We start from the raw sequence: 12791 nt of genomic DNA, 5'->3' as shown, positions 1-12791 counted from the left end.
AAGAGAATTAATTAAAATCCAATTTTGTGGTTTCATGGGCCTAATTAAGCTTTTGTGTGAATATATGTAATGACCATGATATATCTATTAGCATATATTAAATTGGGGCGAATTGGAAATGATTTGAAATCTAGAGAGTTTAATTATTTTGATGTAATTAAATTTTATCTTGTTTATGCATTGATTTAATCATGTTTTGGAAGTTGCTTCTATTTTAAGATCATGGATTTAGACTTGTGATGTATTAACTTGATTGTGTTATATGCATTGAAGAGCATTGTTATTAAATTTATATTCATGTGAGTATGTTTCTAATGTGAATATATTGTTGGCTTGTGATTTCATAGCATTATGGATATAAAATGCTTATTATGCACAATTGAGAGTTATATTGCTAACTTGTTACTATGTAGTAATAATGTGTATAAGTTATAAACTTATTTGGATTATTTTGGAGTTGCTTGGGACATTGTTAAGTGGTGATGGCTAGGGTTTGGCTCTAGTACGGGGACAAGAGTCCTCTAAGTCAAAAGTTCGCGCGTTGGGTAGGCTACCTGGGGGTTAGTAGCTCCAAATTAGCCCTATACAGTTTGCGCGTTGGGTAGGCTGCCTCGGGGTTAGTAGCTCCAAATTTGCCTTGTCTCGGTGGAAATCCGAGCTTTGATGTCCAAGTCTTCCACTAGTTGTTTTCGCATTCAATTCCAAGTTGACAATCATGTTTATCTTGTTGACTTGTGGTTTTGGCTATTGGCGATTTTGATGTTGTTAAGTACATCCATACTAAATTGCTATATTTAGTTGATTTCACACTTTTAGATTTCTTGCTGATAACCTAGAGAATCTATGTCTTGAGATGTGGTATTAGATATTCTAATTATGCTAAATTGTTATATTTAGCTGATGTTGCATTTTAGACTTCAAGTTGATTACCTTGAGAATCTCTATATTGTTGCTTTGTGTAAGCATGCTCCTATGTTGTTGCTTTGTGTAAGCATGACCTTATGTTACTAAACTTGCATGAATGAGGTGATTAATGCTAGAAATGATCTTAGGTAGCTAGGATGCTCCTTGAGTCTCACCTTTGACATAGACCTTAGGTGGAATGAACCACAATAATTAAATCATGCAAACTTGTAAAACGTAGGTCGATGCATGCTCATTTCCTATGAGTAGCTTTATGTTACTCACCCCTACAATACTGGGGCATATTTCAGGTACAAGAATCAAAGTTTAGGTCTTCATTATGCTTGGATGGTTTGTGGACTTGGAGACTTCCATTTTTGTGAAGGTTGGCTTGGAATGCCAATTGTAGTCTTATATGTCAACATGTGTACATTTGATTCCTTATATGTAATGTGTACCTGAGTACACTCTTTACGATGTATTTGACATATATGAGATGAGGCCGAAGGCCAATGACATGTAATTTGTATCCTATGTAATTTTTGACTTCATGGAATATTATGAAAGTATTGAAAAACATTGAGTTTTTGATTCACCATGTTTGCATTGGGTGTGGGAATTCCATTTTGATTCTTCAATTAGCATTCATTCACCATATATTAAGTGTGGCCAAGGGCCAAACGGCATTTTGAAACCATATCATGATTTTAAATTCCAAGTTTTCGTTCCAAACTTTGTTTTTGGCTTTTTGGCCGTTGGGGGGTCACATTTTGTATCGGCCATATTTTTGGGTCATGGACCATTGTAGCACATCTTACTAAGTAAGTTACGTTTGCGTGCATGGTCGTTTCTGGGCAAAGCTTCTTCTTTGGTGAAATGGGCCTCCTACAGACTCATTTTTCACTTTTGTTGCATATTCTGACCTAAGGGTATTTTGGGAATTTCATTTGGGAAAATGTGATTTTAGGGGGGGTTTCTTCTTCGTGTTTTTCCAGAAAATATCATCTTGGCATCGGAAACCATTCCCGAAGTTCAGCTCTCAGTTTTTAAATTTAGCAACTTTTTGGACCCTCTGGACCAGTTTTCTTGGGAGGGCATTTTGGGCATTTCACAGTGCATATTTTTCAATTTTTCTCAAATTAATTGTAGAAAAGTAGATTTTGAGGGGGGTTTCTTCTCTGAGGTTTTTCCAGAAAATGTCATCTAGGCCCTCAAATTTTCATTTTTTTCCGGAAAAACCCATGCTGCCAGGTTTTTGGGCTGCCTATTCTGCCTCCTTCACATGTAAACGGTTAGAAGGGGCTTCATAACCAGTTACATGTGCATGGGCAGTGTTTTGGTCAAGATTTTTGGCTTCCTAACTGGTTAGGAAGGTCTCCAAACCGGTTAGATGTTCCTAGTTGTCCCTTTTTTGACCGTTTTGCCCCTTCTTCTTCCGTTAGCCATATCTTCTTCATCCGGACTCCAAATCAAGTGATTTTTGAGTCTAAGTTCATTGATTTTTCATTGTCTTTCCAATGGTATGCTCGGTGTCATCCACTTTTAAGCTGGAAATGATGATTTTTCCCCTAGGTTCATTCTTGTTTGTTTTTGAAACGTTACTTCCGCATTTGATTCCTTTGGGTTCCGTGACCTCGTTGAGGGTCATGATGGTGTCTTAGAGTCATGTAGTATCTCTAGAGACTGTTGTTTGTCTTTTGCTTCCACATTTTGGACCCGTTATCGGGTCATCTTTCAATTCATTACTGACGCACCGGGTTGAAAAACTTGGGCCGTCACACTACACTTGTCAACCATTCAAGCCAACAAGTGCACCAATCCTAGGCCAACAAGTGGGTGAATCTCCACCCTTCATGTGTCATCATCCAAGGCATCAAGGTGTCCCCACACAAATGTCAACAAGTGGACCAATGAGAGTGTGACACTTGTCACACTTTCCAAAAATTGCAAAAAGGTCCTTTTCTAAAATATCTTCTAAATAAAATTGCAAAATGGTCCCTAAGATGAAAAATAATTACTTTATTTAATTACACTAAAAACCCCACAAGTTAAGAATATTTACAAAAAAGTTATGCATCCATACCCTTTACAAGAAAAGTAAACACTTAGCATGTTTTTCTACAAAAGTAAAAATACATGTAGCATGGAATTTAAATATCGTGGATGCATGCAAAACCGGAATCAAATCCGAACATGCAAAGTAAGGTTATGCCAACAAAGTGACAACCGAGAAAAAGACGAAAGGTGCATGGTGTCACAAAAGTGAAAATGTGAAAATGACTCGGTCCTTAAAGGAAGTCGTCAATCCAAGGAAAAGAGTCTTGGAAACTATCCCCGAGCACTCAAGATGACACTAAGTGACGGGAAACCAAACTCAGAAAGGAAAAGATCAACGGAAAAAAAATATCCGTGAAAATCTGAGAAAAAGGAAAGGAAGGAAAATGACCGGGTCATTACATATTCTCTCTCTAATCTCTAGCCAAGTCTCTCTAATCTAACCAACCTTTCGTACTCAAAATACCCAAAATCCTTATATAGGTACTCAAATGTCACACCCAATGGTTAGACCTCGAGTACTAGGACCTCCCAATGATTGCACCATGAGCACACATTTAATTTCGCTTGAAATTAATTTTTTATGCAACTCGAGGCCGTTCGATCGAGCTCAAGGTTGGTTCGATCGATCGAACCTTGGCAGTGCCTTTTTGGAATAAATACAAAGCTGAGATATTTTTGAGAAGAGGACAAAAGTGGTAGGTGAGGATAAGATCAAAGATGTTCGATCGATCGAAGAAATATTGGATCGATCAAAGTAGGTATTTTGCTGAGGATAAAGACAAAATGTTTGATCCATCTTGGTATTGTTGGAATAATCACTGTGTGATCGATCAGAGCTTTGTTAGATCAATCGAAGAGTGCTTCCTTTCACCAACTTGCTTCCACTTTGCTCCTTTTTCCATTGAGCTTGAGATTGCATCTTTTATGCTCTAATTCAGCTGGATTAACTTATTTTGGGGATAAGTGCCTGAAAAGGGAAATAACATGAAATTAGACTAAAACGGGAAAATAAGATAGGATAAGGTACTTGAACGTCTAAGCTTAAGGGGTTTAAATGCACACTTTTCAGTGCTCATCACACCCCCAAACTTAAATATTGTAGTCCCTAGCAATGAACTACAAAGTAAAGGAATGAAATGAATAACTAAACAACTATGAACTAGAAAGCAATAAATGGATAACGCTACTTTCGTAGGGAACACAATTGCATTTAGCGCATGTAACAAGCCTTTTAAACCCCTAGGTTACCCCTAGTGGACGAGTGAAGTCTCGTGAGGGTTTCCAAAAATGATACCCATAAACATTAAGCCCTTTCTCACTAAAGAGGCACCAATATTCCAAACAAGCATTGGGAGAAAACTACCTCAAGTATGTAATTTTTCAACCATTTCCAAGCAATCTCCCAAAATCTCAACATCAAACAAACAAATATGGTCCTCCACACATAAAAAAAATGATCATACAAATCAAAACAACTCTAGAATCCTTTTAACCTGAAGCGGTATCAAATATGTTGCTATCTAAGCCAACTAAAGAAATGATCACATCCTTATCCTCAAACTAGCACATAAATCTAGTACTGATCATTAAGACAAAGAGCGGACCTTTTATTAAAGCTTTATTGATCTAGGTGCGCTTATTCTTTTCACTCGAATTTTTTTTTTTTTCCCTAAGGATCAAAGATGGAAGCATAGTGCAATGTGTTGAACTATTAAGCTTTCTAGCGATCCATGAGGTCGAGCGTTAGGTCAATGGCTCCCAAACCGGACAACTTTAGGGCATTAGGTGTTAAAACACCCTTAAGGACTTACAAGCTCAAATCAACTAGGCTCTAAATCAAAACAACCTCTATCTAATCATTTCCCACTTCCCACCTTTTGGGAGAAGTCCTCACTTTTTTATTTGCTTTTCCAACATATATATATATATATATATATATATATATATATATATATATATATATATATATATTTTGTAGAAACAATTATTAACCTAGAGTTTGGGCCCTCCACATTTCGGCGCGAGAAGTTCAGTGCTTGATGAGGCTAGAATCCCGGCCACTCAATGAAAAGGGTTTGTTATCCACCTTTATCAAGAATGAAAGCTTTCAATGCACTTCTAGCTCAATTGGGATATAACCAAATCAATAATCAACAAAGCATATACCCCACAAATGAATGGTAGTGTGCGTGCGCCTGTGCTAGTGTAGAATCCTAGAGTGAATCCTAAAATAATCACAAAATCAAGATGATGTGCACCACAAATGCAAGCAAGATATCAATCTTTCGAAAAATTTACTCCTAAATGGCATCCACAAGGCATACAAGGAGTATTAGACTTTCTAGTGAAGCAATTTTTAAATTTTAAGTAATATAGTCCTTAAAAGATCAAAATCATAGCTAGTCATGGACCAATCATAGAAAATCCCTCAAATACACAAGTCATGCTCAAAATCTTGAATTGAATGCAAAGAACACACATTACCTCCCCAAACTTAAATGGCATAGTGTCCTCAATGTGCAATGAGAATAATGGAAAAGATGGAAAGAGTATACCAAAGCAATTATGGCAAAGAATGGCCGGGACATAAGTATCCGAAGTGGGTGGTACAACCCCCCAAAACTTGGGATTAATTATGGTCCTGAAAAAATGGCACTAGGATAAAATCTTATCAGATAACAAAAGGGATAATAATGGTGCACAGTGGACATGCAAGTGTAAGTGGGATAGTAAATGAAAATAGAGAGAGAGAGATAAGGGTGGTCCTGAAAAGTATGGGCTACACTCTCTTTCTGAAGTCATTAAGATGTACCTGATAGTGGAGTCAATCAACAATAGATATATTAATATAATCTGACATCCAAAATACCATGCATAAAATAAAGTAAAGTAAAAATAGTATATGATACATCACAGTGTACGGGCCAACAGACTGGCCGAAAAAATATAATAAAAGTATCACAGTATCAGTCACAGAATAGATATATAAATATAGTAAAGAGAGAAATAGAGAGATCAGATGTTAGGTAGAAGAAGTCGGTCTAGCAAGGTGTGAACTGTGGATATCTTTGGAAATGCCCTGCAGTGCATTTAGCACATCTGTGTGGAGAGAGGTCACATCTACTCGGAGGGAGACGATTGCATCCTCTAATGTCTGGATACGCTCCCCTAGGGTGTTTGAGCTGGAGCATCAGGAATGGTAGGATTGAAAAATTGATGCTCATCCTGACTTTACTCCTGCGAATGAAGTGGTGACCCCCGTGGGAGACTGATGTGGTAACCCTGCTGGAAACTCCTGCTCTAGGTCAATGTCCATAAATGCACCCTCAGCCGCTGGTGCTATTGCTGCTACTACATCTGCCTCTGCCTCCTTTGCCGCTAGGACTGTCTCCTCCTCTAATCTTCTAATAATAGCATTGTAGCTCTTATTCCAGTCCTTCTTATCATAGTAGCAAGCCCCTGTCTCAGGATGCTTCTCTAGGTGAAAAGGATAACGCTGGTCCTGGAGGATCTGAGTGATCAAGTGCGCAAAGGGGAGGTATTTAGCCCGCTTGGGCTTTTTCTTGCTGATGAAGGAATCATAGAACTTCATTATGACAGTCCAATAGAGGGCAGGAACTGAGAACCAATGATCTGTGTAGAAAGCATAGAGGGCTCTTAGAAAGTTTGCCCGCCGTTGAATCTTGTGCCTCGCCATAAAAACATTTCGGTACAAGACCAAATCAAAGAACCATAAGTCATCGGGCAAGTAGGTCCTGATGGAAAATGTCTCGCCGGCACTAGTAGGGCCATTAAGAGCTGTGGTCATGGCTACATAGGGTGGCCTCTGGAGATCTGGATAATCAAAGCCAGGAGGGCAGATGTGTCGGTACTGAGAGGCTGTAGCAAGAGTCTCAACTGTAATGCTGATGGGATGGCCATCTATAGTGGTCTGTAACTCTGCCAGGTTACTTGGAACCAGCCGAAGGTTCTGGTAGAACAACCAAACGAGCCTTGGGTAAACTGGATTGGCCACCGAGGCCAGAATAGGAGAGATGTTGCGCCAGTAGATCTCATCATAGGCCCACTTAGTCATAGCTAACCGGGCAAAGAAAGTCTCATCAAATACTAACTCGTGCACCACTGTAAGGCATAAAAAATCTGGTCTCAACCCAGTCACGGGCCATACCGGGCTGTGCCGGTAGTGGTGCCGGAATAGCAGAAAGAGGTGGCATGTGTTTGGCCTCCTGAGCTGATGAAGATGAAGAGGTAGTTGCAAAAGAGGAGGAGCGCTCAGCCTCTTGAGCAAGAGCTGGCTCCTCTACCCGCTACCGAACTCGTCAGTCATATGTCCGGTTCGCCGTGGTCTTGTACTGAGTCATGGTTTGCAAAAAGAAAGAAAGACTTACAAATAAAGTTAGTAACAGGAAATAATATTTGAAATATAGAATCGAAAGCATAATAGATAGAAACATGCTTGTCAGATGAAAATAGATAACTCAAACGGTGAAACATGCTAGATATGATAAGTATGGAATGTAACCAATGTTGAAAACATAGGCATTGGGTATAATTATAATAGTATGAACACAAATGAGGGTGCAGGGGCATCAATATGCAAAGCTGTGACGGCCCAAGTTTTATAAACCCGGTACGTCAGTGATGAACAAAAGATGACCCGACAATGGATCTAAAATGCGGAAGCTAGAACTTAAACAAGGTCTTTAGAGATGTACGTCATCCTAAAGACACAAGAGTGACCTTCTGAGGAGTTTTGAGACTGAACGGAAGCAAAACTGAGCCAAGGGTATCAACAACCCCATAAGAGAAAAACCAAGGGTAAAATGGTCATTTTACCCTCAATTGAGTGAATTTAACTTACAACAAATCAAATAAGATCAAAATTACCCTAAAACATCATTTGGTAACTTCACATGAAGTCCCAAGGCCAAAGGAAGTGAAAATCCCAAACGAACCCTATCCCCGGTTCGAACTAAAACTGACGCCCTCTCACTAAAACAAGGATATCTTGATCTAGGAGAAGAATCTGAAACTATAATTTACCCCATTGGAAAGCTTGCTTTGACACGGTCTATTTGGACTCAAGAACGGACTAATTCGGAGTTAAAATGAAGAAGTTATGATAGTTCAAAGTTGGAAGACCAAAGTTGAACCTACAAAACAGTTCTACAAGACCTGAACGGGTTCAACCTCCTTGAACCAGTTCAACATGGGCAGTACACCCATGCTAGACCAAAATGACACCTTGAACCTGATCAGCCCCTCTGAACCGGTTCAACTCGCCCAGAATTGAATAAATGCCGCAGAAACAGTAAATTTGCAGAAGAATGAAATTTTTATGGAATTTCCGGGGCCAAGATGACATTTTCTAGAAAAACACAAAGAAGAAACCCCCCATAAAATCATGTTTTCCATATGAAAATGTCAAAAGAAGTTTTCTTTTTCAAAGGGAAATCCCCAAAATGCCCTTATAACAGATTTTTATAAAAAGTGGAAATGAGTGCCCTCCAATGTGCCCGTTTTGCAAAATATGACTCAAAACTCGAAAGCGATCATCTACGCAAACATAATATGGATAAATACAGGTGTTCCAATAGCCCATGGCCACATAGCACGCCATATACAAAATACAACCAATCAAACCTCAAATTATCATAATTTCTTAAAACAAACTATGGAATTAAACTAGCGTACATATGATACAAATGTATATGGCACTTGGCATCATCTTATACATACAAAATAGGAATCTTCAAGTATTCTTACATATACATTACACATCAAAGAAGTCATCTTAGCTCCTAAAAAACCATACATCCATGGTATATAAAATATAACATCCAAAAGGAAGACATGCTAAACAAGTGCATGTCAATATACAAAAATGCTTCAAAGTACTCATGAGCCCCTAAGGATGATGAGCATCCAAGCACAAGGTCTCCTTACCTGTAAAATAAGCCACACAACTAGGGTGAGTAATCAAGTTACTCGTAGGAAGAAGCATATGCGTATACCATAAAGTTTTAATAGCATTGCAAGATTAATATAGACGAATACAAGGGAGCATTCCACTTAACGTCTATGTTCAAGGTATTCTAAGGGATCATCTTAAGCTAATGCAAATCCCATCATAACGCAATAACAATATCAATGTACTTAACAACATCAATTCGCTAATAACAGAAATTACAAGTTACAATTAAGAATTGGTTGTCAACTTGGAATTTAATGCGAAAGCAATTAGTGGAATACTTGCACAAAATGTCTCGGACTAAACCAAGATCAAAATGATTTTTCTAGGCATTAACCCGCTGGGAAGACCATCCTAGTGCGCACTATCTCAATTGGGGAGAACTCATACCTCCCGCACTAAAGCCAAACTTTAGCCATGTCATTTTAACAATGTCCCAAGAGAATCCAAAATATATCAAGTTTAAAACTTATACATTGATAATAAGGCATATCAACCACCTTACAAGCACAAGTACTTTGAAACCACACAAACCATGTCTTAGGGTTCCAAGTCTAAAATGGCATAATGAATGAGAAGTATTCATCATGATATAATGTCTAAAACAATATCACTAACTCATCAACTTAGGTCATGCCTCAACAATAAACTTTATCTACTAATCATCAACAATTTAGCAACAAGCTTATAAAATAACCACAATAAGTCCTCAACAAGCATATAGAATTATCACCACCATAAGATAACAATTTAAATTAATAGAAATTGCATATGGCATTTATAATTCTACAAGAGTTCTATATTACTACCACATGTGAAAACACTAGAACCCAGCACACTACTAAATCATACAACCTTTCTACACATGGTATATAAAAATTATACATGCTTAATTCAATAAACCCTAAGTCAACAAGTGAGGGTTTCCTACAATATGCAAGACTACCATATTAAAAGTATGTATACAATATATATTAAACCCCAAAGGACTTAAAACACTCAAAATATAAACATACTACCACCCCTACCTCAATAGAGAATTGAATCTTTATAGTCCGAGCTACCAAGCACAAAATGGAAAACAAGTTTAGGGTTATTGAAGAGGAGAGTGTGAGGAATCTTTTCTCTCACAAGGTTTTTACTCTAAGGTGAATGAAAGTGAGCCAAATTGAAGGGATAAGCTTTGAACTAAGCTTTCCTCCAATAGTGGATTGGCTAGGGTTCATGAGAAACAATGAAATGAAAAAGGTAAAGTGTAAAATGGTGAGTGGAAGGGTTAGAAATCCTCCACTCACTATATGCTCTTGCACTACCTCACACACACACACAATGCAAGACTAAATCTTGATCCTACACTTGTCACTAATATAATGCTCCACCCTAGGCTTAATCCTAAGCCTACACTTGTCACAAATCAATGGCTACATGTGCATTAATCTAAGGCCAACAAGTAGGTGAATCTCCACCCTCCAAATGTCAAGAAGTCATGGTGCCAAGTTTCTTCACCCAAATGCCAACAAGTGGCTCCATGAGAGTGTGACACTTGCCACACTTTCCAAAAATTACAAAATGGTCCTTTTTCAAAATATCGTCTAAATTAAATTGCAAAAAGGTCCCTAAAATGAAAAATAATTATTTTACATAATTACACTAAAACCCCAAAAGTTATGAATAATTACACTAAAGTATGCATTCATGCCCTTTATGAATAAAGTAAGAAACTAGTATGCTTTTCAACAAAAGTAAAAATAGCAATGCCATAGAAATCAAATATCATGAATGCATGCAAAACCGGAATCAAATCTGAACACTAGAAGTGAGGTTACGCAAGGAAAAATGAAGAACAGGAAAAAGACGAAAAAAGAAAAATCACCGAAATTGGAAAATGAGGAAAAAGACCGGGTCATTACAACCTACCCTCCTTAAAAGGATTTCATCCCCGAAATAAAGTCGTACCTGAAAGAGGGAACAAATAGGGATACCGTGAGCGAACCTCCTGTTCGAGCTCCTAGGTAGCCTCCTCAACGCCGTGATGTCTTTACAAGACTTTAACCAATGGATTGGTCTTGGTCCGCAAGACCTGCTCCTGTGAATCAAGAATCTGGACTAGACCCTCCTCGTAGGTCACATCCTCATCAACAACAACATTTGTCCACCATAAAATATGCGATGGGTCCGGCTCGTACTTCCTCAACATAGATATATGAAAGACATCCTGAACCCTATCCAGGTCTAGCGGCAATGCCAAATGATAAGCAACTTCACCGACGCGCTCTAAAATTTGAAATGGTCTAATGAACCTAGGAGACAACTTGCCCGTCTGCCGAAATCTCAGAAGTCCCTTCTGTGGAGAAATCTTGAGAAAGACGTGGTCCCCTACCTCAAAAGACAATGATCTCCTCCTCTTATCTGCATAACTCTTCTGCCTGCTCTGAGCTGTAGCTAACCGCTGCAGAATCAACTTAATCTTCTCTATAGTCTCAAGAACAATATCAGGACCCAAGGCGACTGTATCACCTACCTCAGTCCAACAAACTGGAGATCTGCAAGGTCTGCCATACAACGCCTCAAAAGGTGCCATGCCAATATTGGTCTGGTAACTGTTGTTGTAGGCCAACTCAACCAAGGGTAAGTAGTCTTCCTAACTACCCCCAAAATCCAAGATGCAAGCCCATAGCATATCCTCCAATATCTGAATGGTACGTTCCGACTGACCATCAGTCTGAGGATGGAAAATTGTGCTGAAATGAAGCCCCGTGTCAAGAGCCTCCTGAAAACTCTGCCAAAAGTGAGACGTGAACCTGGGATCCTATCCAAAACAATGGATACCAGAACCCCGTGAAGCCTAACAATCTGCCCCACATACAGTCCACTAAGCCTCTCTGTGTCATCTATCACTGCCATAGGCAAAAAGTGAGCCGTCTTAGTCAATCTATCAACAATGACCCAAATGGCATCATTCCCTGCCTTGGTGGACAAATGAAGTCCCATCACGAAATCCATAGTGATGTGCTCCCACTTCCACTCTGCCACTGTTAGTAAGGCATTTAGCCACGAACTGAGAATCATCCCATTTCATGCCTTTCCACCAAATTTGTCTCCGTAAATTGTGATACATCTTCGTACCACCAGGATGAACTGCGAGTTGAGAATGGTGAAAATCCCGAAGAACAACGTCATGATAAGATAGAGGAACAACCATCTTCCCTCTGTACCTGAGACCACCATCTGAATGTAAGTTCCCACCCTCTACATTCTCGCCACCTGTAATTCAATCATGGATGGACTTTATCTCCCTATCCTCCTGCTGTGCATCAATAACTCTACTAACAAGAGCCAGTTGAGCCACAAAGCTAAACAAAATAGCCGGTGAAACATCCTCATACAACTACAAACCAAGATCTACAAGCTCTTCTAGTATCTTCCATCTGTGAATGGACATGCTAGCAAGAGTACCCTGTGACTTCCTACTCAATGCATCGGCCACCACATTGGCCTTCCACGGATGATACTGCAACTCAAAGTCATAGTCCTCTATGAACTCAACCCATCTGCACTGTCTCAAATTCAAATCCTTCTGAGAGAAGAGATATTTGAGACTATTATGATCGGAGAAAACCTCAAACTTCTCCCCGTACAAATAATGTCTCCACCCTTTCAGGGCAAAGATAACTGCTGCAAGCTCTAAGTCATGTGTCGGATAGTTTAACTCGTGAGTCTTCAACTGTTGAGACCCATAAGCAACTACCCGTTCTGTCTACATCAAGACACAACCCAATCCTTCTCGCAAAACATCACAATAAACCACGTAACCCAAACTACGTTCAGGTGTGATCAAAACTGGAGTTGATGTCAATCT

The sequence above is a fragment of the Cornus florida genome, unplaced genomic scaffold (assembly GCF_030987335.1).
Source record: "Cornus florida cultivar Cherokee Brave unplaced genomic scaffold, ASM3098733v1 CherokeeBrave_3.0.0_Hap2_Chr10, whole genome shotgun sequence".
In the NCBI taxonomy this organism is placed as follows: Eukaryota; Viridiplantae; Streptophyta; class Magnoliopsida; order Cornales; family Cornaceae; genus Cornus; species Cornus florida.
Note: the sequence above shows the minus strand (reverse complement) of the source record.